The sequence below is a fragment of the Mustela putorius genome, unplaced genomic scaffold (genome assembly GCF_011764305.1).
Source record: "Mustela putorius furo isolate JIRA1106 unplaced genomic scaffold, ASM1176430v1.1 tig00003875_pilon_pilon_pilon, whole genome shotgun sequence".
In the NCBI taxonomy this organism is placed as follows: Eukaryota; Metazoa; Chordata; class Mammalia; order Carnivora; family Mustelidae; genus Mustela; species Mustela putorius.
In genome coordinates, this window is record NW_025422026.1 from 1,561,803 (window position 1) to 1,587,370 (window position 25,568).

A 25,568-nucleotide genomic window follows, 5' to 3' on the forward strand; every position below is an offset into this window, starting at 1 on the left:
CATGACCGGAACATCTTCCTCTGGAGACTTAAATGACCATAGAGTTCCTGCCAACCAGAGCTTCGAGGGAGTGTAATGTGCCCAGTGCTTAGCTGTGAACCCTTCTGTGGCAGCCTTGGTGGTCCCCTAGGGTGGTCCCCCCACAGGGGCCTGCTGCCGCTTCCCCTTGCCTCCTGTGCCTGGCCTGTCCACTTCCATGCCATCAGGGAGGAGACAGCAGGCCAACGAGCCCGAGAAATAGTTACTTTCCCCGTGGACCAAGCTCATCTGCTTGGGCAGCCAACTGGAGGTGGTCCGCAGAGGTTCAGAAGCTGCTCCGTGCCGATGGACAGCTGTGGGAATGGCGGGAGAGGGCAGCCATGAGGGCGGCCCGGGGACCGGGGGGTGGGGGAGCACCCCTGCAGCCCAGCGGTGATGCACTCAGAGCAGCAGCTGCTGTCCGGCCTGCCCCTCAGCATAGCAAGGGCAACATCCAAACCGGAGCGTCCCACCCGTCCGACGACCCCGACCTGAAGCGTGGCCAGGCTCCGCAGCCTGGACTTGGCTGTGTGCAGAGCCCTGGACGGGACGGGTCTCCAGCTGCAACCCCTCGCTCTCTAGCCACGCAGCCTCTTCTGCAAAGCTCTGGGTCTCCACCAGCGAAGGCTGTCCCCATGCCCTTGAGAAGGGTTGGCAGACTACAGCCCGCGGGCCAAGCCCAGCTCACCGCGTATTTCGTAACTAGTTTCTCTGGAATGCAGCCAGGCCCGTTCACGTACACAGTGGAGCTCAGTGGGGGCGGCGGTACATTCCCCTCCCTGAGGCCCTGGCACGGGCTGGGGTGTCACAACCAAGGGCTATTAGTGGCCTCTAGAAGGGGGAGGCCAGGGAGGCTGCTAAGCCTCCTACGGTGCCCAGGATGGTCCCCACAACCAAGAAGTATCCGGTAAAGTGTCCATAGTGCCCAGGGTGAGATGCCTTTACCAACTGTCTGTGGCTGCTTCTGAGCCACCGGGAGATGGACGGGGACATGTGACAGAGACTGTATGACCCACAGAGTCTAAAATGTTTTCTATCTGGGTTCTCCAGAGAAACAGGGCCAGTAAGGTGTGGGTGTGGGTGTGTGCAAGAGACAAAAGTACTTGTTGAAGGAATGGGCCTGTGTGATTATGGAGGCCAGTAAAGCTCAATGTGCAGAGCAGGCTGGCAAGCTGGGGATCGGGGAGAGCCGGTGTCGCAGGTCAGGTCCCAAGGCCCTCTGCTGCAGAGCTCCTTCCTGCTTGTGGGGGCAGGGGGGATTGGTCTTTGCTCTATTCAGGCCTTCAACTGATTAGATGGGGCCCACCCACATTGCTGAGGGCAATTTACTTTACTCAAAGCATTTAAAGGTCTCAATCCAAATATTCAAAGCAATATAAATGCTACTCTCATGCAGAAACTCCTCCGCAGAGTAATGTTTGACCAAGTATCTGAGCTCCACAGCCAGCCAAGTGGACAGGTCATATCAACCATCCTGGGTTTTTCTAGAAAGTCTGTAGCACCCTGCACTAGAGCAGCCCATGGTCCCACGCTCTCCAGAGCAGGTGTGTGGGTTTGGCCTGTAAGTAATTTTGCAGAAGTCATCTCCATGCCTCTCTCAAGGTGGGCACTCATGGGGGGGGCAAGGCAGAAAACAGAGAGCCACTGTGATGGGAAAGCTGGGGCATCCCTCCATGAGCCCCGCGGACCTTCGCGGGGGAGAGTCTGCCCTGACCATTCTGAGCCCTGCGCGGACACAGCCTCGGTGTAGAACATAATTCCACAGATGCTGTTGTCCTTTGTCCCCCAAAATGACCTTTTCAGGCAGTGTCAGAGCAGGCACACTGGGGCCCAGACAGCTGAGCTGACTCACTGGCCCGCGAGTCGGAGGCAGGAGGTGGCGTCTTGCACTTCCCAGCTTGGTGTCCTTGGAGTCACAGCGCACTGTACAGTAACCAGCGGCCAGTCCTTCTGGGGCTGCAGGTTTCCCCGGGAGGCAGGACTTTAGGTGTCAAAGCCGGGGAAGTCCCTGGCCGACGGGGACAACAGGACAACTGTCCTCCTGCTTCATCACCTCAGGGAGTCGGACCTGGGTCACCCTAGCACCAAACAGAATAGGACAGCCGGCCCCTGAGGCCGCAGGGGGGCCTTCCCAAGGGGAGGGACCTGTGCTCTGTCCACGTGGCTCAGAGGAGGTGGGGAGGAGTCCTGGGTCCCAGCTGGGGTGGGGGCGGCTGGCCCCTGCTGGCGCCTCCTGAGTGCCAGATCCTTCCTGAGGCGAGAATCCTTGCAGGACTGCAAAAGGACCGACTTTGAGCACGGCACACCTCGCTGTGCTACGAAGAACACGGAGGGGCGTCCGGGTGGCTCAGTCCGATGGGCGTCGACTCTGGGTTTCAGCTCAAGTCATGATGTCTGGGTCACAGAATCGAGCCCGCGTCGGGCCCCACACTCAGCGGGGAATCAGCTTCCCTCCCTCAGCCCCCCCTCCCTTGCTCGCTGGAGCTGTCGCTCTCTTTAAAATAAATGAATACATCTTTAAAGAACTCTGAAATGATTATACTTTCTTCTAGCACCAGAATAACACTCATTCATAATGGTAAACATGGAAAATTCATTTTTTAAAAGATTTTATTTATTTATTTGAGAGAGAGAGCATGAAAGGGGAGGTCAGAGGGAGAAGCAGACTCCCCGTGGAGCTTGGAGCCCGATGCCGGACTCGATCCCAGGACTCCAGGATCATGACCTGAGCCGAAAGCAGTCGCCCACCAACTGACCCACCCAGGCGCCCCTAAACATGGAAAATTCAGAAGAGGAAGAAAAATATTTCACATCCAGGTTCCACGAAATTCCAGTTTTCCCCAGATTTTTTTTTCGTGTATAAAGTTATCCCTCACTTTCACCAACCAGTGATCACACTACAGACTTTTATTAGGCTTTTCTTGGTTTAACGTTCTGGTTTTTTAAAAAGTTCTTTTCAGATTTTAAAATATAAAATCATTGCTGAAAATAGGAAAAATACATTAAAAAAAGGCACTAGTCCCTGAAATTTGTCCTTTAAAAAATTCTCTGTACTTTTTTTGGGGTGTGCTATAACATTCTTACATATATCATTCTGTGATTAAATTTCCAGGTTACTCTAAATGATACCTAAATTTGAAAGAGCCAATTCTAATTATCCCAATGTGACCTTAAGAAAAGTAAGAGAATAAACTTTATTTTTCTGCTTTTTTTGTTGGACTGAAGTATTTAAAAAGAGTAAGGTAGAAATAAGAGACAAAAAGTCCTGAACCTTTCAAAATGGAAAATTAATTTTAAACTTATAAGTATGTTCCTATTTTCTATTGTTGAAATTGTTTTTGCATAAATGAATAAACAGAAATAAGGAAAAAAAAAAGGCACTAGTAATAATTATCCCTAATCCCTGAACTCAGAGACAAGTACTAAATATGTGGTCCATGACATTTCCATCGATTTTCCTAGGCATGTAGATACATATGTACTATGAACACACATAACTTATCTCTGTTTATATACAATTCAGTTTTTAATACAACATTAATAACTATTCATTATGAAAAACTTGAACATTGCAAAGTAAGCTTTCTCATACCCCTCAGAGATGATAAACACTATGTTATCGTTTGGTATCTATCTTTTCAGGCATTTATTATATGCAAACGGATATGTGTCTGTATTTTTAACACAGATGTGACATTAAGAGACTGCTGTTCTGAGACGCGCCTTTTTCATTGAATGTATTCCTGACACGTGTTCATAGTCCCAGAACTTTCTCTTCTGTCTTCTTCACAGAGCTTTGTAGGTGGGCTTGCAGACTCTGTAAACTGCCCTAACCTGGGGAGCGGCCCAGCTGTGGAAACTCAAACTGGCATTTCTTTGTTGTCATCGTTCCTGAACTTTTTGAAGAAGATTTATTTATTCAGGAGAGAGAGCACGAGCCAGCATGAGGACGGGCAGAGGGAGAGGAAGACGCAGACAACCCCGTGTGCGGAGCTGGACGCGGGGCTGGATCTCAGGACCCTGAGTTATGACCTGAGCCGACACCAAGAGTCGGTGGCCCAACCGACTGAGCCACCCAGCCGCCCTGTCATTGCTGATTTTAACTTACCTTTCTAACTACGCAGGCAGTTAGGTGAGTACATTCACGCTGCAAAGTGCTGAAAATACAATGAAGAGAAAAGAGCACCGTCTCAGAATCGGCTTTCCCAGCTCCCCCAGCCGGCAGTGGCACCCCCGTCCCGCTCATCCCCACCCCCGACCTGCATGCACACATGGGTACCGAACTGCAGCCACGCTGGGCCTCGCCTCCCGCCACCTGCTTTCACCGCACACGCACACGTCAGCGGGGCCTCTGCCGGCCTGGCCAGTGCCTTTACCCTCCCACAGGTTTTTAGGAAGGCGCTCCCGCCTCAAATACGGTATTGGTGCTAGTGCGTTCTGCCCGGTTCCATCCACTCCGCCAGGGCGCATTCCGGTGCATGGAAGGAAGCAGCCACACTGTCCCCCCATACACCCCAAACTCCCCAGAGGCCCGGGGCTTGCCCCAGAGGGCCTGCTCCATCCCCAGAACGGCAGTTTGGTTTAGATTCACGGTTGGGCAGGAACTGGGGCAGTAGGTGAGCAAAAAGAGGAGGCTCCCAGGGTATACGTGAGCCCAGCTTTAAGTACACACACACATGTGTGTACCATGGAGTGTGTGCATGGCCGTGTGTGACAGCACTCGTTCAGTGCATCTTCTGTAAAGACTTGGCTCACTTATTTGATAGAGGGCACTGGCAGGGGGAGCAGCAGAGGCAGAAAGAGAAGCAGATTCCCACTGAGCAGGGACCTGATGCAGGGCTCGATCCCAGGACTCTGAGATCATGACCCAAACCGAAGGGAGATGTTTAACCCGCTCACCCACCCACATGCCCCTCACTTTTTTTTTTTTTTTTTTTTAAGGATTTTCTTTTAGAAAGAGAGAGAGAACACCAGTGCAAGCAGGGAGAAGAGCAGAGGGAGAGGGACAAGACTCCATGCAGAGCACAGAGCTTGATGTGGGGCTCAATCTCATGACTTAATCAGAGATCATGACTTGAGCTGAAACCAAGACGCAGAGGCCCAGTCCACTGAGCCACCTGGGCGCCCGTGCCACTGATCACTTAGGACAACCCACAAGCTCTCATTTCTCAGGCTGTGTCTAAGATGTCAATGAAGCACCTTTAGCTGTGGCTCCCTTGTGCAGTGCACAACCTGAACCCCAGTATGCCACAACCCTGGAGACGGACCTGATTGGACTCAGCAGCCATGTAGCAATCCACAGAATGGCTAGATCCTAATTTAGTTAGGTTTTTCCTATTGATGGCTATTTAGGTGGCTTTCTACCTATTTCTCTGTGTCTGTCTATCATCTGCCTAACCCGGTGGCTGCCCGTCTGTCATGATTACAAGCAATGGTCTCGGAAACTTCTTTAGTCAGACATTTTTCTGTATTTCTATGATCTCGACTACTAAATACAGTTACTGGGGCAGAAGTAGGTCCATTCTAAATCTGAAACTATTCCAGGGGCATGTGGATGCCTCCGCCGGGGTGAGCGTCCAACTTTTGGTTTCAGCTCAAGGCCTGATCTCAAGGTCACAGAATGGAGCCCCGTGTGGGGCTCAGCAGGGAGTCTGCTTAAGATTCTCTCTCCTTCAGAGCCTAAAGCTCTCTCTGAAATAAAATCTTACAAAACAAAAACAAAAAGCAACTGCGACCTGGTACTTTTGAGCCCCAAACTGAGTGACTGCGAGTCCCTGATTCACTGTGTCCTTTCCGGTATTGAGATAACTTAATAATTACTAAAGCAATTTTCTCATTTTGGAGGCAAGACATGGTGTCTCCTTATTGTTTTACTTAGGGTTCCTCGGGGCACTCGTAGGGCAGGACGTGTTCACTGCTCCGCTTGCCAAGTACGCCGAGCTGGTTCCTTCCTGGTTGGTCTGTTGCACAAGGCCATGGGATCTCAGCCACGGCCGGGTGAGACAGCACGCAGAACTACTGTTTACGGAGCGCTTATCTTTGTGCCACACACTGTGCTAAAGCACTCTGCTTAAATTGTTTTTCATGTAATCAACTTAATGAAGAAAATAGGATGATCTCCACTTTACTTGTTTTTTAAGATTTTACGTATCTATTTGCCAGACAGAGAGGAAGAGCACAGGCAGGGGGAGTAGCAGAGGGAGAGGGAGAAGCAAGCTCCCCACTGAGCAGGGAGCCTGATGAGGGACTCGATCCCAGGACCCTAAGATCATGATGCTTCACCGACAAAGCCCCCCGGCACCCCCGATCTCCACTTTCAAGAGAAGGAATGGAAGCTTGGACAACCTGCACAGCTCATCCCAGGTTGCGCGTCCCGTTAAGTCAAAGAGCCATCAGTCGAGCCCGGAGCGCCCACCTCCCTGTGTTCTAACCACGGGGCTGTTGGGTCCCATGTGCCAAGGGTCTCTGGTAACTGTGCCAGTCTGTGATTCACTGGCTGGTTCACTGATCTGACGAACACTTATCGAGGGCGAGCACGTATCCGTGCGGTACCCGGGGCCTGGGGGCTTGCCAGGTGTTCCTGATACGCCAACACCCGTGGTGCTAAGTGAGGGTTGTGCTTCAGGCTGATAAGAGCAAGAGGGGATGCTGTTTCCAGACCTGGGGCGAGGAGCTGAAAGCGAGAGGCCACAGTGATGGCGCCGGGCCTTTGACAGAAGAGATCGCTCCCCTCTGGGACCCAGAAGGACCCCTGCCCCGGGTTTCTTCTCCCTCGACCTCCTTCCCATTTCCCATGAACAACCACAACTGGAGGCCGAAGGACGAGGAGACCCGCGGCAGCCGTCCGTGTGGGGCAGCCGCGCGGGGCGCAACGCTGGGAAAACAGGGTCCACCCAGCACCCACCTCCTGGCAATGGGTGGGCATCCAGCGTCCTGCTCACTAAGTGGCTGAGAGTGAGGTCTCTTGGCCCCGGGCCCAGCCAAAGCCTGTCCCTGCCGCACAGGAGCCCTTCGCAGACAGGTTCTGATGGCTGTCTCAGGGGCTAGGGAGGTTTGGTTTTTCAATAAAAATTTCATTTTAGATTTATAGAGAAGGCACGAAGACAGTACGGAGAGGTCCTACATGCCACACACCCACTCCCCCACCCCAACCCCGGTGACATCTTACGGTCCACGTGTCCCAATCAGTGAACCAAACACAGACACACACGTTACCCCTATCTGTGGCTCGTGCCTGGTTCAGTCTTCCTCAGCTCATGCCCTACATCTGTTCCCCAAGCCCATCCCAGGTACCACGTCGCGTTTGGCTATCACGTGTCCTCTTCTGCACAGCTCCTCAGCCCGAGACGGGCTTAAAGTAAATTCTGAGGGGCGCCTGGGAGGCTCCGTCAGTGAAGCCTCTGCCTTCAGCTCAGGTCACGATCCCAGGGCCTGGGATCGCATCCTGTGTCAGGCTCCCCGTTCAGCAGGGAGCCTGCTTCTCCCTCTCCGCCTTGCTAGTGCTCTCTCTCTCTCTCTTAAATAAATACATAAAATCTTAAAAAAAAAAAAAGTAGTAAAATTCTGAAAATACAAATGAAAGGAGCCTCGTGGAAGAGAGACAAAGCCAATATGGAAATCAGTGTGAGACCTGCACGGGAAAAGCTCGGTGGTGAGTTCACTGTCCTCAAAGCTTAGGTATCAGACAGATGACAAGAAGACAGATATCCACTGGATGGTTTCAGGAGAAGGGGAGAAATGTCCTCATGAGACTATTAGGAAAAGAGTAGTTAAGGAAAAGTATTTAAATCAATTGGAAGCTACAAAAAAAGAGTAGAAATGATAAATACAAGAACGTATGTTTTAAAAATGATAATAAAAACAGATGACCCTTTGAACTCGTTAGGAGCCTAGCCTAGCAATGACCAGTAGAATGAAGAAAAGCGATACAGGGTTGGGTTTAGGAGAGTGCTAGGTGCCAAGAGTGGCCATCTTTGCCATCACGGGTGTTGTTAGGACCTCCTGCCTGGATGAGGCCAGTGGGGTGTCCCCCGAGGCTTCACGGGAGCAGCACTTCCCATCCTGAAGCGGTAACCACCTTGCAGCTCCAAAGGCTACCTTTGTCATCAGGTTCATTTCTCACAGGCAGACTCACATTAGCCAAGGAACCAAGACGGATGTATAAATCCAGGAACCAATTTATGAATTAAAACTGAGCACTATAACCGAGGCCGGGAAAACAGCCCAGTTGTATTAAGTCATAACAAAGAAAGTCAGGTAAGTTGAGCGCTGAATAATCAGGATGGCCTCATAAAGAATCGTAGTAAAGTGGATAAACACTGCGTCCTCTGATAAGCAGGGCCTTGCCAGCCAGGGCAGCAGGAAGGGCATGCAGCGGCTGGCCCTGGGCGGTGTGAGTGTGGGCACGGCCAGTGGTTCTGACTGTGACTCTTCCTGGTCTCTGCCCCCGTGGGGCCCAACCCTCCCCGACTTGAGAGTGATACATGCTTGTCTCAAGATGTCAGCGTGCTAGAGAAGGCTCTACACACTGATCACAGAAGGCCACTAGCCATCTGTGTCCTTCTGACTGTGGAGTTCCTGGACACACGTCCGTGGGCCACAGACAGTGTGGAGAAGGTACGGGAATTTTCTCCCCTGGACCGAAAACCTGACACCTGACATACGGTCAGCGCAGTTTTCTGAGGAGAGAGTCTGCGGCCCCCATCAGGCCCACAAAGCAGCATCAGCGACCGCAGGCTGTCCACAGGCCCGCCAGGGCCCTCAGGACTGCGGTTTGCGATCTGAGTCTCGGCAGGCAATGTCGCGTCCTAGTGTGGGGAGGCAGTGGGACTTGAGGGGCAGGTGGACACCCACACGCTCGCAGATCCTGATGCAATAGACCATTTTCAATAAGCAAAACTTATTGAAAATCAATGAAACAGGGAGCAAAACACCTGAGCGGACCCATGAGTCATGCAGACTGAGAAAGCTACCAAGAATCCTGCTGGACAGCCCAGCTCCCACTGGGAAACGTGTGTTTAGGATTTAGGAGATCGTGAGCGTCATGGAGAGGACTGGCAGCCTCAAGCAGGCTGGCCTTCAGGACTGCCCAGGGGCGCAGGGCGTTCCTGTACCTGATCATCCCACAGCAGGTGGACCCTGGCCCCGGGGAGGAGAGGAGGGATGGCTGCTTCTGTCCCCTACCCCCAGGCTGCTGCTGATGGAGGGTATCTGAACGGCATCCCTTCCTGTCTGCACAGGGGGAGAAGAGAGCACGGGTGGGGAAGGCCGGACCGCCGTGGATGCCGGGACGCCAACAGCCAGATGCCTGGCAGGTCCTCTGCTCATACGCTGCACGTTCTGCTTTTCCCCATTTCTCTCTCTAGGGTAAGTATCTCTCACTCTAGGGTAAGTATCCTTTGGGGGGAGAAAGTCTCCCGGAGCTAGTGCAGAAGGGAGCATATAGGAGAAGAACATTTACCCTGGGTAGGACAGGAGTTCAGAACCATTGAATGGAAAACAAATTTGATACCATGGATGGATTGGGCTAAATCACCCAGATAAAGATGAAAATAGAAAGTGTAAGGAAAAAATCAGCTTAAGTGTCAATCTGCTACTCTGTGACTACAGACCAAATACGAAAATGATCTGCGCAATGGTCTTCACAGATGGGGAAAATCCATACAGTTCAACAGCCATTTCTAAGACACAAAACTACTTCCTTAGCATCATTTTTTTAAAATGGTGTTTGTTCCAGGGCGCCTGGGTGGCTCAGTGTGTTAAGACGCTGGCTTCGGCTCAGGTCATGATCTCAGGGTCCTGGGATCGAGTCTAGCATCGGGCTCTCTGCTCATCAGGGAGCCTGCTTCCCTTCCTCTCTCTCTGCCCACTTGTGATCTCTGTCAAATAAATAAATAAAATCTTAAAAAAAAAAAAAAGGTGTTTGTTCCCAAAAAATCAGCATTTGTCGGAAATTAGTTCGTAGTATCATCTATTGTCAATATTAATTAGTTTGGTGTGGACAATTCTGGTTGCAAGCAGTAAGACATAAAACAAAAAGTACATAGATTTTTTTTTAAAGATTTTATTTATTTGACAGACAGAGATCACAAGTAGGCAGAGAGGCAGGCAGAGAGAGAGAGAGAGAGAGAGGAGGAAGCAGGCTCCCTGCTGAGCAGAGAGCCCAATGCGGGACTGGATCCCAGGACCCTGAGATCATGACCTGAGCCGAAGGCAGAGGCTTTAAACCCCTGAGCTACCCAGGTGCCCCAAAAAGTATATAGATTTTAAAGTAACAGGGAAAACACTATTTTGATAAAAACAAAGCAATCAACTGAAAAATTTTTAAAGACTTAGAAGATCAGTTAAATGGTTAGGTATAAAACAGATACACAGAATTAAGTAGTGATTATAATATATTATAAATGACCAGTTTGAAAATATAAGAAAAATGAAATTTTATCTACAGTATCAACAAAACAGAATATACCTAAATGAATTATTAGTGAGAAATACTATGGGATTATGTATATTCCTCTCCAATATTTCACTCGGTTACATAAAACTAAGGACAAAATATGTTGAGTGCCTTTTTTAAGCTAAATAAATGAAAAAGGAAAACCCCTGAGACCTCTTGATGGGACACCCAAATTCTGTGAAGACACACATTTCTCTCCCTGCTCCCCCAAATTGTTTTAGGTATGTGGAATCCCACTTAAAATCCTGGCAGGATATCTCTAGGAAACTGACAAAATGATTCCAAAGTTAACCTGGAACATGAACAGATCAGAATTCCCAGTCAAGTCCAGAAAAAAAAGAAAGAGCAATGGTAGATGGAGGGACAGATTCCACTGGACACCAAAACTTCCCCTGAGTTCATGGGGGTCACACACCATGGGTCTTCCTTAAAACCAGACATATGACTGAGGCAGAGTAAGAGGGGAAGTGGAGAAGCCCAGATATAAAATCTGCTGTGTACAGAACGTCACTGTTTGATAAAGGAGGCCTCAAGCGAAACCAGGCGGAAGGGGAGGTTGAAACATTCGTCAGGGTTCTTGGTTGGTGGTTTGGGAAAGGATCGATTTACAACCCTCATCTCATTCCAATATGGAAAACAACAACAAAAACAAAGTTCAGAACAACAAGTTTCCGGTCTGATCAGAGAGGAGGCAAACACAGATTGGTTAAGTTCCAGTCTCACACGGTCAGGTCTACTGCAGAAGGAGGGTAAGGCGTGTGCTGACATATAAAAGAGGCATCCTAACTTTGCCCCTTTGGGGGGATACATTTCAGAGATATTTCTAAGGCAGAATCGGTTAAATCTGTGACTAATTGGATGCTGGGGAGGGCAGGACTTAAGAAAAGGATAAGGCAAACTTAAAAACTTCTAGGCTTCAAATGTTATCAGTCACCCAGGGAAGAGACGACCAGACGTGAGAGAAAGCATTTGCCAATTATGTATCCGATAGGAGACTCAGAATACGGAAAGAGTTCTACAGCCCCAAATTAAAAAGACAAGTAACCCAATTTAAAAATGAGCAGAGGCTCTCCACAGACATTTTTCTGAAGAAGATCCACAAAGGGCCAATAAGCACAAGAAAAGATGTGCTTCAGGGAAATGCAAATCCCAGCCGGGAGCTTCCACTTCCTTCTTGCCAGGGCGGCTCTCATCAGGAGGACCGCCCTTCACAGGGGTCGCCAGGGGCTGGAGGGACCCTCCCTCCCTCCCTGCCAGGGGGACTGTAAAACAGCGCACCCCTTTTGGGAGAACAGTCTAGCAGTTCCCAGGACAGCTAGAAGCCCCACATGGCCCAGCGTCTCCACGCCTAGCACCCACCTAAGAGAACTGACATGTACGCACCCACAAACTCTTGTGGACACAGCGGGCCTGCCTCCAGCCCCCGCCTAACGGATCTCAGGCTGGAAAGCTCTTGTCCCAGTTCCTCAGACTGACTAGACCCTCGCCTCTCACAACTGTTCAGACCTTACCTTCCCGGCCACGCCGATACCGATCGCTGTGTTTAACACGGCAACCTGACCCCGTCCTCGACCCAGCCTACGTTTTCTTGTCTACACCGCTCACCGTCTCCTAACCCACAATACAAACGCTTATTCCATGTTTTGCCCATTAGAATGAGACGTGGATGAGGGCAGGCCTCTTTGTTTTACTCACCGACGCTTCCTGCATGAATAGAAAACTGAGACCTAGGGAGAGCATGGGTATGGCTCACTGCCCCGGAGCCAGAACCGCGTCTCAGTAGGGAGGCTAGCCGGGGCCCAAATCCTAAAATCCTTCCATACAGTTCTACTACCCAGTGAGAAGACGGCAGTGCACAGTTGAGAGGACCTCAGGCTGCGAAATTATTCCAGGTACCAGCGGAGCCCACCGCCACCTTATAATCCACGGTTTCCTTCCCTCCCCAGTGGCTTCCCATTTCCCGCCAAGTACTCAATTTGGCTTTCAAGACTCGGAATACTTGGTCCTGAAACGTTCTCTAGTCTCCAGTATCACCTGGTCTCCACGATCAGAGATGAGACCCTTGGGCAACAAGCCCCTTCTCTTGGGTCAACCCACCACTGGCGGGTCTGTGTTTAAAATCAAATCTGAATGACTGTTAACGACACCCTTCCAGCACCTTTGCCTCCTTCAAGCTCCGCTTAGGACTGTTCCCGTCCACCTGCCGAGGCCAGGCTCAGCTCCACACTGGACACGTGTCACCCCGCCACACATCGGACTTCTTCAAACCCCGGATCCCAGCTGCCTGCCTCTGCAGGACAGCGGGACACTGCTGCTCTCGGTTCCCGGCACGGCCAGGCCTTACGCTCTCTGCTGCCAAACCCCAAGGCCGCTCCTCCATGAAGACCCCCACCCCCGCGGCCGGTACGTTCGCCGCGGTTCGCCGCTTCTATCCCCGAGGGCGGTCTGCAGAGACCCGCTCTTCGCGCTGCCGGCCCCACCGAAATCGCTCCCCAAAGCAGGCCCGGCGCGGGGAGGGCGGGGAGATGCTCCCTCCAAGCACCGAAGGAAGGGCTCGACTCGGCAGCCGAGGTACGATGGTCCCGATTCGGTAGTTTCCCAACATCACGCTGAACGCAAACAATTCACCGCGAATGAAACGTCAGATCGAAATCGGGCCAGACCCGGCCGGCTCCTACCTGCCCGCCCGCCACCGCTCTGGGCGCGACCTCGGCCTCCCGCTGGGGCGCCGCCCGCACGGCTCGGCGGGCCCGGGTCTCCCGAGGGCGCGGGGCACCGTGCGTCCGGTGCGTGCGCGCTCCCCTCCGCACGCCGGGGCCCCGGACCGGGTGGCGCGGCGCCCCTGGAGCTCGGACCCTGCGCTCGCCGGCCGGGGACCGGGGTCGCACGTGCGGCCGGGCGGCTGCCTGGGGCCGGGCCGGCGGGCGGAACGCACGCTTTCCCGCGCGGCAGTCCGGGGCCGGAGCTCGCCGGGCCCCGCGAGGAAGCACAGGGCCCCTCAACCGCGGCCACACAACGCGACGCCCTCAAGCGCCTCCGGCCCACGCGCCTGTGCCCGGTCGACCCCGGCGGCGAGGGTTGGGAAGCGGCTCCCAGCGCTCCGCCCCTCCCCGCCCCCCGCACGGGGCGCCGGCCAATCGCCGCGCGCCGCGGATCCAGGCCCCGCCCCCAGCCCGCGCGCCGCCCCGCGGCCCCGCCCGGCCGGTAATAATTAGGCGGCGGGCGGGGCGCCGCGTCAGCGCCGGGCGCCGGCCAATCGCAGAGCTCGGCCCGCGGTCGCGTCACAGGCCGAACCACCAAACAGAAAAGTTTAATAAACAGCGGACGGAGGCCGGCGGCGGCGGCGGCGGGGCCGGAGCGAGCAGGGGTTCGGCGGCCTCACCTGTCCCCACTCTCCGGCGGCGACCGGCGGCGGCGGGCAGCGCGGCGGGCGGGGAGGGCCGCCGCCAGGTGAGCAGCGCGGCGGGGGCCGGGGGCCGGGGGCGCGGGGGCCAGAGCCGCTCCCTTCCCCCACCGGCTGAGGCGCGGCCGCGGCGCTCCCCCGCGGGCGGACGGAAGCCAGGGCGGCGGGCGGGGGGCAGGGCGGGCCGGGGGCTGCGCTCGCGGACCCCCGCCCCCGCTCCGAGCAGTTGACAGGCGGGGGGTGGGGTGGCGGGAGCCGGCCTCCACCTGCTGCGCCCGCGGCCCGGGAGGGGCGGTCCCTCCTGTCACGGCGCGTCCCGGCGGCGCGGGTGTGGGCGGGCGGGGGTCCCGTAGGCCCCCAACCCCGCGGCAGCCGCCCCTCCCGGGGTGTGGGCGGGCGGGGGTCCCGAGCGCCCCCACCCCCTTCCGCGGCAGCCGCCCCTCCCGGGGTGTGGGGGTCGGGGGTCCCCAGCGCCCCCACCCCCGTCCCCGACAGCCGCCCTTCCTGGGGTGTGGGCGGTTGGGGTGCCGGGCGGGGTCTCCCTGGGACCCGGTGCGCGCTGGAAGTTGGGGGCCGTGGGCGCCCGCCCTGCGACCGGCGCTGGGGCCCGGAGCGAGGGTTCGGCGGGGTTCGCTTGCCCGACAGAGCTGCGGCGGCCTGCGAGGTTAGCCCGGGGTCCATTGCCTGCCTGCGACGCACGGGCCAGCGCTCCAGGGGAAAAACGCTCTTTTCCTGCAAAGGGTGCCCTTTGCGTTTCTGCAACAGGTCGCCTCTACACTCTGCTCCCTGCGCGTCTTCCAGTGCCCGCGGGCGGCGGCGGAGGGGGAGCCCGAGGGGCAGGGGGCGTCCCGGGGGGCGGGTCCTCTCCGAACGCGCAGGGGAGCTGACGCGCGTCGGAGACCGGGTGGCGAGAAGAGCCGCGACGGCGGCCCCCGCCGCGAGGACGGCACCAGCCCGCCGCCGGCATCCGCTCGCCCGGGCCTCCCCTTCTCCGTGCCCCGGCCTCCTCGCCCGGCACCTCGGTGTGTCCGGTGCCCCGTGTTTATCACGGCCTCGCGTGGGAGGGGAGACACACGGGTTCGCCGGTACGTGCGCCCGGACTGCGGGCCAGGAGTGCTGTCCGCTCGGGCCGGGCCGGGGGCTTCGTTGCGGCCCGGCGCTCTGTTCCCCACCCCCCGCCCCCGTGACTAATGCTCTGGGCGCTCACAGCTCTCGGCGACCGGGCCCGGTGCGCGCTGCTGGGCTCCAGCCCCGGGCGCAGGCCTGCTAGGGCTCCCGCCGGCGCGGAGCCGAGCACGCCAGGCCAGGTGTGGGGCGTCCAGGGGGTGCGGGCCACCGCGGCTGGTTCACAGTGTGCGAGCGCCGGCACCAACGCGGATTCCCGTAGCATGACTTTCCTTGGAGGTCACAGCGGGAGCAGTCGGGCGCTCCTTGCCCTCTACTTCAGTGCCAGCCTAAGTGTGAGTGCAGAAAGCACTGGGTTGTGTAGGCTAAGTCGTCGTCGTGCGCGGCCCCTCGGTCGTGTTGGCGGTTCCCTCCAACTTCTCTTGTTCCTTAGCACGGGTCAGAGAACGCGCCCTCCGTCTGTCCTTACAGCTTTGCACACTTTGGTTAGGGGACGCCCCCATCGACCGGCAGAGCCTTCAGGGAAGAGCAGTAGGACGAAGGTGCTCTTTGTGCAGTGACTTGGAGGGTGACCTGCACACTTCTGGAGGAGGACGTGTGGTGGGCTTTAGGATACGCTCTGCACGCTTCTGAGAGCTTTGTCGTTCCCCAGCCTAGACTTGGGAGTGCGACACCGGTGTGCTCCTAGAGCCGCGTTACTGACCCGGCCTGCAGCAGGCGCTGACCACGCTGGGGCAGCGTTAATTTCGGGAAGCGGTGCATAAGTCATGGGAGTTTATAGACGGCTTCAAACACCTTGTTTGGAAGGTGCAGGAGTACAGAAGCTTTGTTGCTGTAACTAGCATGGGTAGCTCGCACGCACATTTAGCAGGCTGCTTGGTTTTGGTCGGGCTGTTTTATTATCCTGCTTAGAAGCTTTAAAAAAAGCCTCAGTTTTGTTTTAAGGGCAATGTGTTTTTGGTGTGGCATTCCCCCCCCCCCCCCCCACTTTTACAAGGAATAGAAGGTTACAGAGAATAAATAACTGTTGTTAAAGTTTTGGCAGGTACACCCCGAGTCTTTCAGTTTGTGTACATTCTAAGAAATTGGGGGTGGGATTCTGAACGATTCTGGGTTGCCTCTGCCTTCAAAGCTTATCCGGAATATGATCTGTCTCAACACCTTGCTGTACCCTGAATGGTAAGAGCTGTCATCTAACCCGTCTCCCTGCCTCCCTGCCTCGGCTCCCTGCCTCCCTGCCTCGGCTGTCGTGCTGCAGTCTGCGCTGTTCCTGTGGGGGAGCGACCGTGCAGTGGGTGAATTCGAGGCTCAGTACCCAACGGTGACTTCACAACACATGAAATGAAATGAGAGCTTCTTACTCTGCCAGCTTTACCCTAGACCTGCAGTGGCCAGTGGAAATGTAATGGGAGCCACATAAGTAACAAGATCTTCTGATAGTCAGGGGCACCTGGGTGGCTCAGTCCGGCATCTCACTCTTGACTCTGGCTCAGGTCATGATGTCACAGTTGTCAGATTGAGCCCCGCGGAGCGCTGGACACTCAGCAGGAAGTCTGCTTGCGATTCTCTCTCCCCACCGCCTCCCCGCCAGCTCCCACGTACATAAATCTTTAAAACCTTCTTATAGCCACATTAAAAAGAAAAGAGAGAAACAGGGGATAATATTTTATCCTGATAATAAATAGCAATAAAAATAAAAAAAAATAATGTTTTATCCCAAGATATTATTATTTCAATAAGTAATTAGCATAGGAAATTATTAATGGGCTATTACACTTAACTTTTTTCAAACTGTCTTCAAAATCCAATATATATTGTCCACTGACAGTGCGCCGGGACTGGCCCTGTTTGAGGTGCCGAATAGGCAGCCACACAGGACTCGTGGCTGTCGGGTGCATGGAGCCGCTCTCACCTGTCCAGCCTTGCCGGCTTTCCCCTGACTCAGCACCTCCAGCTCTACTGGTCTTTTTGGAATTCTTGAGCATGCCACGCTTATTTCCTTAAAATTGTGCTTTTCTGCCTGTCACATTCAATTGTATGTCTGCTCAGATGTCACGGCTTCAGAGAGGCCTTGACCAAGTTCCCTGACCCTGGGACTCTGCTTCATTTCCTTATGGAACCTGTCATCCAAAGTGGTTTATTGGGTTATTATCTCTCACTTCAGGGCAGAAGTTACATGCACATACGTAGGATTCTGTAAGGATGCACAGCATTTTGCCTTCCTGTCATGTGTCACTTGTTGCTTCATCCTCCTGTCACTGTTCAAGTGTGGGGAAGAGCTAACTAAGTCTTTCTACGTATTTCTCATTTCTTTGGGATTCAGACTGTCTTACAGTAACTGAGTCAAAGCACATGAACATTTTTTTGTCTTTTTATAAATATTGTCAGATCTTTTTAAAAAAATTTAACTAACATAAAGTTGACCAAATCTGTATGAAGTTTGACAAAAAATGTGAGGAGAGAATACACATTTCTCCCTATCTTTGCCAACACTTGAATACTGTCTTTCCTTTCAGAAGACTGATTATACATTTCTTAGCTTAATTATGATGATGAATGGGGAGATGGGTGTTGTATCTTCTAATTTGGCTTTTGTTCACTTGGGTCGGTGTTCTATATTTGCAGTACCCTTTTTATTCTTTTAAATATTTAGGATAGCAGCCCTTTGTCACATCCCGCAGATTTCTCCCTTGGCTCTTTGCCTTTTACGTGCTTAGGGTATTATTTTTTTTTTTTAACTTGAGTTTTTTACCTTTTAAGAAATTTAAGTTAATACCACCTTTCTATGCCCCCTCCTTTGCTTTCATATTTCATGGGTTCTCCTTGCCCAGATAACCGTTTTTTCTAGTTCTTTTATGCTTTCGTTTTTCACATCTATCTCTTTCTGTTCTTCTGGGACTTGTTTTGACATGATACATGAAGTGAAATAACTTCCTTTACTTTTCCTTAATAATTAATCAGTTATTTTAGCCCCATTAACAAAAATCTTATTCTTGGTGCCTTGAAATAAAGCTACCTTTCTTATATACTAAAAACATATTTTTATACTTGATTCCTAGCTTTTATTCAGTCAGTATTCATGATTTGATACTAGTGCATATTGTTTTAGTAATTGGGAGTAATAATGTGTTTTCATTTTGTTACTCTATGTCTCCCTCCCTTTTCCTCCCCAAATTTTTGGCTGTTGCTTTGTTCTCAAGTTTTTTAGTTGATTCCTTAGGGTCCGGTGTTTTTGAATTTTTAAATTTAGAAACTTTTTTTTAAAGATTTTATTTATTTATTTGATAGAGAGAGAGGGAACACAAGCAGCGGGAGTGGGATAGGGAGAAGCAGGCTTCCCACTGAGCAGGGAGCCTGATGTGGGGCTCGATCCCGGGACCCTGAGATCATGACCTGAGCCCAAGGCAGATGCTTAATGACTGAGCCACCCAGGTGCCCCTAAAAAATTCTTATATCTACAGCTAATGTTTTATATATAATAAAAATATTTAGTGTCATTAAATTCTTTTTTTGCATGTAGTTTCAGCTATGTTCCTTAAATGTTGACATGTATAAATATCTGTATTTATTTACTTGTCCCTCATAGCTGCTGTTGCTCTTTGCTGCCTGGACTTTGTGCCCAGTGCTGAGGCCTCCTCGGTGAACACACAGGGCCTTTGCTTTCACTGAGTTCAGAGTCTCTGGGAAAGCTAACTGAAGAACAAAGGGTTTTCAAATGTTGACAAGTGCTAAAAAGGAAAGAAATATGATGTGCCAGTAGAGATTGGAACGTGCTAATTGGATGTTCTGAGAAGGTTTCTGTGAGGATGTAATATTTAAGCTTAATGGTGGAACCAAGTTTGTTTGGGGAGTTTCTTTAAGCAAATCCTGGACCTGTCAGAACATTCAAAACAAACAAAACAATGGCACACTGAATTTCTTTTGCAAATTTTTTTTTTGTGAAAATTGCCTTGTAAACAGTTTCAAGCCTAAAGCTTCTCCTATGGAAAATTCGGCACTGTGATTTTGAGTTCTGAGATCAAGAAAGAGCCGGAGGAAGTTTTTCAAGCGAAGGGTACTGCTAGCACAAACGGGACAGAAGAGCTTGGCTTGATTTAGGATTTGCCAGCGGCGTAGAATGACCAGGGTTCATCCATTGAGTAGTGTGGGTCCAGCAAGATTCCTTGGGGGGACTTACATTATTTCCCGGAGAACCGGCTGCTTCGACTTCTCTGCCTTCCTACCCTATTTGGATTCTGTGACCCAAATCAGTCTCCTACAAATAATTTAAGATGATTTAACCCCTTAGTTCTTCCCTTCATTATTTCTACTGTATTTTCCAGTTTTTCTCCACTCAAGACCTTTGCATATGCTGTGCCCTTTTGCTTAATTGTGATTTCCTTGAAGAATCCTTCCCTAATGCTGGCAAAAGAGGTTAAACCCTCTGTTGGCTATATTTACTCATTTTATATTGGAAGATTCTTGTGTAAACACTTGTAATAACTGCAGTTCATTAAATGTAAGTGATTTGTTTCTGGGTTTCTTCCGCTAGAGCTGTTACTTCCAAGCTGGCAGATAGCCATTTGTCGCTATTTAAATCCATCAAAATTAAGTAATATAAAAAATTCGGTTCCTCAGTCATGCTCGTACATACCAGTTGCCCAGTAGCCACATGTGGCTGGTGGTTGTTGTACCGGACAGCGGAGATGTAAATTTAAGCAGCCACTGGCTGTTGAAATATCCCAAGTCTGAATGGTCCTGTAAGCATAATATGAACTGACTGGATTTCTACTACCAAAAACAGAGTAAAATCTCAATTTAAAAATGATTACGTATTGAAGTAATGCTATTTTATATGTTTTGTGTTAAGTAAAATATATTATGACAATTAATTTAACTAACGTTGTGATGTGGTCATGAGAACATGCAAATCACTCATGGTTCCCATGACATTGCTGTGGGACAACAGTGGTCTGACCCTAAGTCTCCACAGTGGGCAGGACAGTGCACCATGATGTCCACAGCAGGTAGCAGTACCAGCATCTGAACGTGCCATCTGAACGTTTGGTGGGTTCATAAACTCTTCTGTTAAGTTTGAAGATTACTGTGTGGTCGTTAGAGGGTGTTACCTGTTCAGCTTGTTCTTTTCAAAATTGCTCATTTTCTGTGACTGATTTTTCATGACTGTTGAAAAAAGCAGCTTTTCTTTTGATAGGTATATAAAAATAAATTTTATTAAATAGAGTGGATCATTTATTTTTTCATCTTTTATTTCTTTCTAGCTTTGGCTGCTAAGAAAGAGGAGGGAACTTAGAGTCTGCCAGTCTGTTTTCTTCCATCACCTCTCTCTGTCTCGAAGTTGACTTAGATTGGCGGGGTATGTTACTTGCCACAGGAAAATTTATGGCTACTAAGTCTTAATAATTGAGTATTGGGAATGCTTTTTCCTTATACTTTGGTCTCGATATTTGTCTCTACATTTGTCTGTGACCTTGTTTATCCCTGTGGACTTAAAGCAATTGTCTTATAGAAAGGTACCTCCCCTTGGTTTATGCTTTATCTGTTTGTTTCCTTTGTGCTCAGAATTTTGCTGAATGGGCCCTTACCCTTTGCTCTTGCCCCCAGTGCTCCCCTACTCCCCTTGTGGTGTTCTCCCTTAATGGATTGGCAGGCACAGGGCAGGAGTTGCAAACTCAAATACATGCCTCACTTTTGTAAGCAATGTGTATTTGTCAGGGAAATATTTTTCTAAATTTTTTTTCTCCATTAGATAGTGGTTTGGGGACCATATCTTTAGTGACCTGGTCATGCTTTGTTGAATGTCAGGCTGGGCCTTTTATCAATTACTGCATAAACCCACCTGTTAGCACCCAGGGATGATGCCAAAGATTAATTTCTGTTGTGTGGAGAGTAATGTGAGCTGTTCTCAGTCCTTTACAGTTGTGAGGACGCCTTCACCCTGTTCTGTACCTACAAAAGTTAATCCTAATAGTCTAGGTACTTATTCCTTGTAGAGGGTCTTTTTAAAGTGAGATGAGACCTAGTTAGTTGTTCTGGCTTGTTATCTTCCTCATGGTTAGTTGATGGGTTTGGGAAGGCTTCTGAGCTCATCCCCCTCCAAGAATACACACTGCGGCCTTGGAACTTTTGCAGGCTTCCTGTTCCTATGAAGCAATATTGTGTTCAAATAATCTCGGTCGTGGCGTTGCTTTCATTTGTTGTTGCTGTTTTCTTCTGCTACTGATTTAGAAGTAGAATAAAATCCCCTTATTTTTATCCTGTGAGCCGCCTAAAATGATATTTATCACAGTGAAGTTCTTTCATACAGGTCCTAGAGATCTGTGAACAATCTGGTATAACCACATCTGGTGTTATTTTCCTGTATGTAATGTGATCTGTTTTATACCAATAATTAACTCTGAAGTGAAACATTGATATCGGAGCAAAGGTTTTTTGGTTCCTGTAACTGTCTCGTAATCTTGTGTTTGCCAAAGTTTAATATATAAATGCTTGCCATCTCTTTTGCTGGGCCCTGTCAAATTTTGGCCATCTTAAACCCTTTCCCTCCGAGTTCTGTGCTGTCGCTCAAATTATGTGTTCTGTTATTTGCTCCGTCCCTCTTCGGCCTCCAGTGTTGTTTGGGGAGAGTGTCCTCACAGTGGGAAGAAAACCCGAACTTGACTCGTGGAGAGCCGCGAATCCTTGCAAAGCATCTTGGTTTGGGCAAAGCATCTTGGGGCCGGGCCTCAGTGAACTGGCCGTTTCCGTGTGTCCTCTGGAAGCGCCGAGCAGATGCGCGGCCACTTGGGTGTTCCCTTGGGTGTCCACTTGCAGTTACGTGCATTTCAGTCTCCTACAGACTTCGCTTTGTGTTCAAGGCAAGTTTGTTGGCTTTGTGTTGTTCTAATACACAGATTTTCTTTCCGGGAAAATGCTTGCAAGGTTTTGAACTTTGAAAACTATACATTCAATTTTAATCATTTTTATGTAAACGTATTGAAAGTATTTTGAGAAGCACTGCGTTTTGGGTTTGTGTTCATAAGCCGGCTGAAATGTTGGTAGAGGCGACAGCTGGACTGTGCGGAGCGAGCTCCGCGCCAGGCCGGCTGGTGGTCAGCGTCGGAGGACTAGACGGCCGGCCGCGGGGGCACGAGCAGGGCTCGCGCGAGGAGCGCGGTGGACTGCAGCGCACCCGGCCGGCCTGCAGCCGGAGCGCCCGTGCGGCGGCCTCCGATCTCTGCGGGCGGCACCTCCTGTCGCCCAGTGTTGGCCGAGGGTCTCCCCGCCCGTGTGCGCGCGCCCCCTAAGTCCGCGGACGCCCGAGGAGGCTGCGAAGCCGTGCCTACCCTCAAGGAAGCGCCGCCGGAATTAAAGGAGAGAACGGACGAGCAGGGCCTCCGGAGCCTCACCGACGGCGCGCGGCCGGCCGGCGGCCTTTCCTCGGTGGCGGGCGGCCGGTCGGCGGTGGCTGTGCGCCCCCGGGGCGGACGCGTCAGACCGGGGCGTGGGTGCCCTCGGAGCAGGAGGGTCGGCGTCGGAGGACCGGGTGTTCGCCCCGCGGCGACGCTGGGGACGGAGCGGCCGCGGGGCCATGGCGCGAGCAGGAGCGAGCCGGGGCTGTTCGCCGTGGCAGAGGCGGCGCCGGTTTCCCGTGTCGGAGGAGGCCGCGCTTCCGTTCCGTCGGCGGGACTTCGCGGGCGCCCGCGGAGAAGCGCGCACTCTGCTGAAGCAGTGTGTCCTCCCCGACTCCCCGGTGCCCTCCCGGCTGGGCAGCGCCTGCAGGGCCGGCGGAGGAGCGCCGTGGGGGCCGGCAGGGCCGGCGGGCCGGGGCCGGCGCCTCCCGTGCGCGCGCTCCCGCAGACAAAAGAGCGAGCCGGCGCGCCGCCCTGGGAAAGCGAAACCGCGCCGCCTGTCGCTTTAAGAGACCAGCTTCCCCGGCTCGCGGCCGCCGCCGCCTAACCTGCTAGCCAGGAAAAGTTCTTTAAAGTGACGGACGTCGGCCGCGTCCAACCGCAGCGGCCGGCCGCCGGCGCGGGGCGGGGCGTGTCCTCGGCGGCCAGTAGGCGCGCAGGGGGCGGGGCTGGCCGGCCAAGCTCGGTTGCCGCGGAGCACAGCTTCCAGTGAAGTTCATCTGAGGGGAAGCGAACAGAAAATTGTGGAGGTTTCGGTGGTAGGACTTTTGTTCGGATCTCCTAATTCTCCTTTTTCTTGCACGTCTGCTCCTCTGTGCTTCTGTGTCGCCGGGTTCTGCCACCGTGCTCTTTCTGCGCAAGGCGCCACTAACGGCGAGCAGGGAGCAGAACAAAAGGGCTGTTTGGACAGGAAATAGGTGTCGGGGGCATCAACTTGACTTTGTGGCCCGGGTCTCCGCGCGGCCCCGCCGTGCTCCTCCGGCCCGGCCTCCTCGCCGCCGGCCCTGGACGGGGCGTGCCCCTGAGCTCGGGTCACTGAGCCCACGCGAGAGCGGGCGGCCGGGGCGCGAGGGCGGTCAGGGCCGCCGGGCTCTCCCCGCGACTCCGACGACCCCCCCAGGACCCCGGCTCCCCACTGCTGTGCTGGGGACTCAGCCCGGTGTCCCCACTACAGTGTGCCCCGGGCTCACCCCAGCCCCTCCCATGACGGTGCGCCCGGGCTCCCCCAGCCGCTCCCTGCGGTGCGCCCCGGGCCCCCCCTGCGCCCCTCACCCGCGGCGTGCTGGGGCGGGCCAGCGGGGATCCCGGGGCCAGGGGCTCGCTGACTTCTTCCGAGCCGCACACGGGGACGCGCCGGCTGCTGCCTGCAGACCCGTCCGTTGCAGACGTGGGCCCGGGAGTCCGGGTGCGGGGCTGCGGGTGGGCCGGAAACTTCGCCAGGACCGGCTCTGAGTCCGCCGACTCTCCCGACGCGGCCCGCCCCGTCCCCGGAGACCGCTGTCCGTGCGCTGCTGCGCTTCCGTCCACAGAGGAAGGTGCTCGGAGCTCACGGGGTCGCCAGCCTGGAGCCCCCGAGCCGGCGCAGCCGTCGAGCCCGCAGCTGCGTGGGCTGGGCCTCGGCTGCCGGCTGCCGCGCGGGTTTCGTGCGCGCTTCTCCGCTCCGGCTTCGACGCCGCCCCCGTGACAGCAGTGATGCGGACTTAGGAAAAGTCGCCGCGCGCGCAGCTCTTGTGCTTTTCCCTCCTCTTACCTCGCCAGACTCTTGTACTTTTCCCGTAATTGTAAATCAGTGCGGTTTTATATTAGATTGTTCTTCCACTAAACTATGTCGTCTGTTAGAACTGGTTTTCTTGTGATTGTACAGTTCTCCCAAGTCAGCAGGACCTTAATCGGTCTAGTCTTCTGCCTGAATTACATTGACATTGTTCCTCTTTTTTCACTCTTGTAAATAGCATTGTGTGAAACAGACTTCTGTGTGTACTGAAAAAATATTTCCTCCTTTTTCCCAGATTTTTCTTCTTCTGGAAAAATTGTTGCAGTGGGCTGACCTAGATGAAAGGATATGAACCCTTCAGTAGCCGAATTGCCTTTTAGGAAGGTTAGACCAGTTCATTTTGCCACCAACAGGATGTGCTTCAAGATTTGTCCAAGGGGTAGCCCCTTCAGTGTGCTATTAAAGTGTGCCTCTGAAGCTCTCCGATTGGGTGATTCCTTTTTGCCTAAACTAATAACCTATTTTAAGTCCCATTTTCCAAGATGTAGATGAATATAAAGTCATTTTCTGGTCATTAAAACCAGCTGAAGGAAATTGGAAAAATTTTTACCTGCTTAAGTGAGGGATTATATCTTGGTTGGATATTTTATTTATTATTATGCTGTCAGTAAGGATGGGGCTTCCTGTTTCACATCCGCCTTGCTGTTTATGTTTAGCCCAGGTTTTCTGGTATGCGCTGCTTCTAGTAAGCACGTATTGGGAGAAGTATTTTCTTACGGTTTCTATCAGAAACATTTTTAGAGAAAGGCTGCAGTAAGACCACTTAAGGTTACCTGCCTTTGAACAGGTGTGGACAGCCTTTGTCACTGTGCATTTCATGGGCTTTTTATATGGTAGAGAAAGAGAATTAGTATTTGTAGACCTACATTTTAAAATGGTACATCAACACCTTTCCAGTATTTCATGGGTTTTCTGTGACCGAGCGCTCACACAGCAGTGTAGACCGTGTTGTTCTTGTCTTTGAGAGTGCTCTGTTTGGCGGTGACAGCTGGTCATGTGCACTTGACAGCTAGTGTGTTCCGTGGGCTCCGCGGTACCTGCTCAGCTTATGAACTTGTTAACTGATGTTCCATAATAAACTTGAAAAGTTGCTTTAAAGCAAAATTCAAGACAGATGCTAGTTTAACTGGTGAAAGGGAGGCAGTGATAAATGGTGGGGAAGCTCTCACTGATGCAGAGGGGCTGAGCACAGCTGCAGTTCTGTTTATTTTCTGTGAAGTTTTTCTTCAATTACTGATAACATCGTGTCTCCAACTTGCAGAGCTAATGTTGTTGGTCATTGTGTTGTTTCAGGGGAATGCTGTTTTGTTTGCCAACAGGTGAACAGTTTGAGTTTTCTAGACCCTTGGGTTTTTCTTCATATTTGGAGTGGCAGAGAAGGGCTTGAAACTCATCTGTTGT

The 25,568-nt window shown here is 52.4% G+C and overlaps 1 protein-coding gene across 7 annotated transcripts in view; it reads left to right on the forward strand.

The window, feature by feature from the left end:
- Positions 1 to 13,773: 13,773 nt before the first annotated feature.
- ZFAND6 (zinc finger AN1-type containing 6) overlaps positions 13,774 to 25,568 on the forward strand; it is a 64,746-nt gene continuing 52,951 nt past the window's right edge. For 2 of the 7 annotated variants that reach the window (XM_045067271.1, XM_045067272.1), the window contains exon 1: positions 13,774 to 13,924. The gene's annotated coding sequence lies outside the window, so the exon portion shown is untranslated. Of the gene's footprint in view, positions 13,925 to 23,049; positions 23,152 to 25,568 lie in introns of those variants that run through there. The other 5 variants (XM_045067274.1, XM_013061992.2, XM_045067270.1 and 2 more) reach the window with 4 other exon arrangements.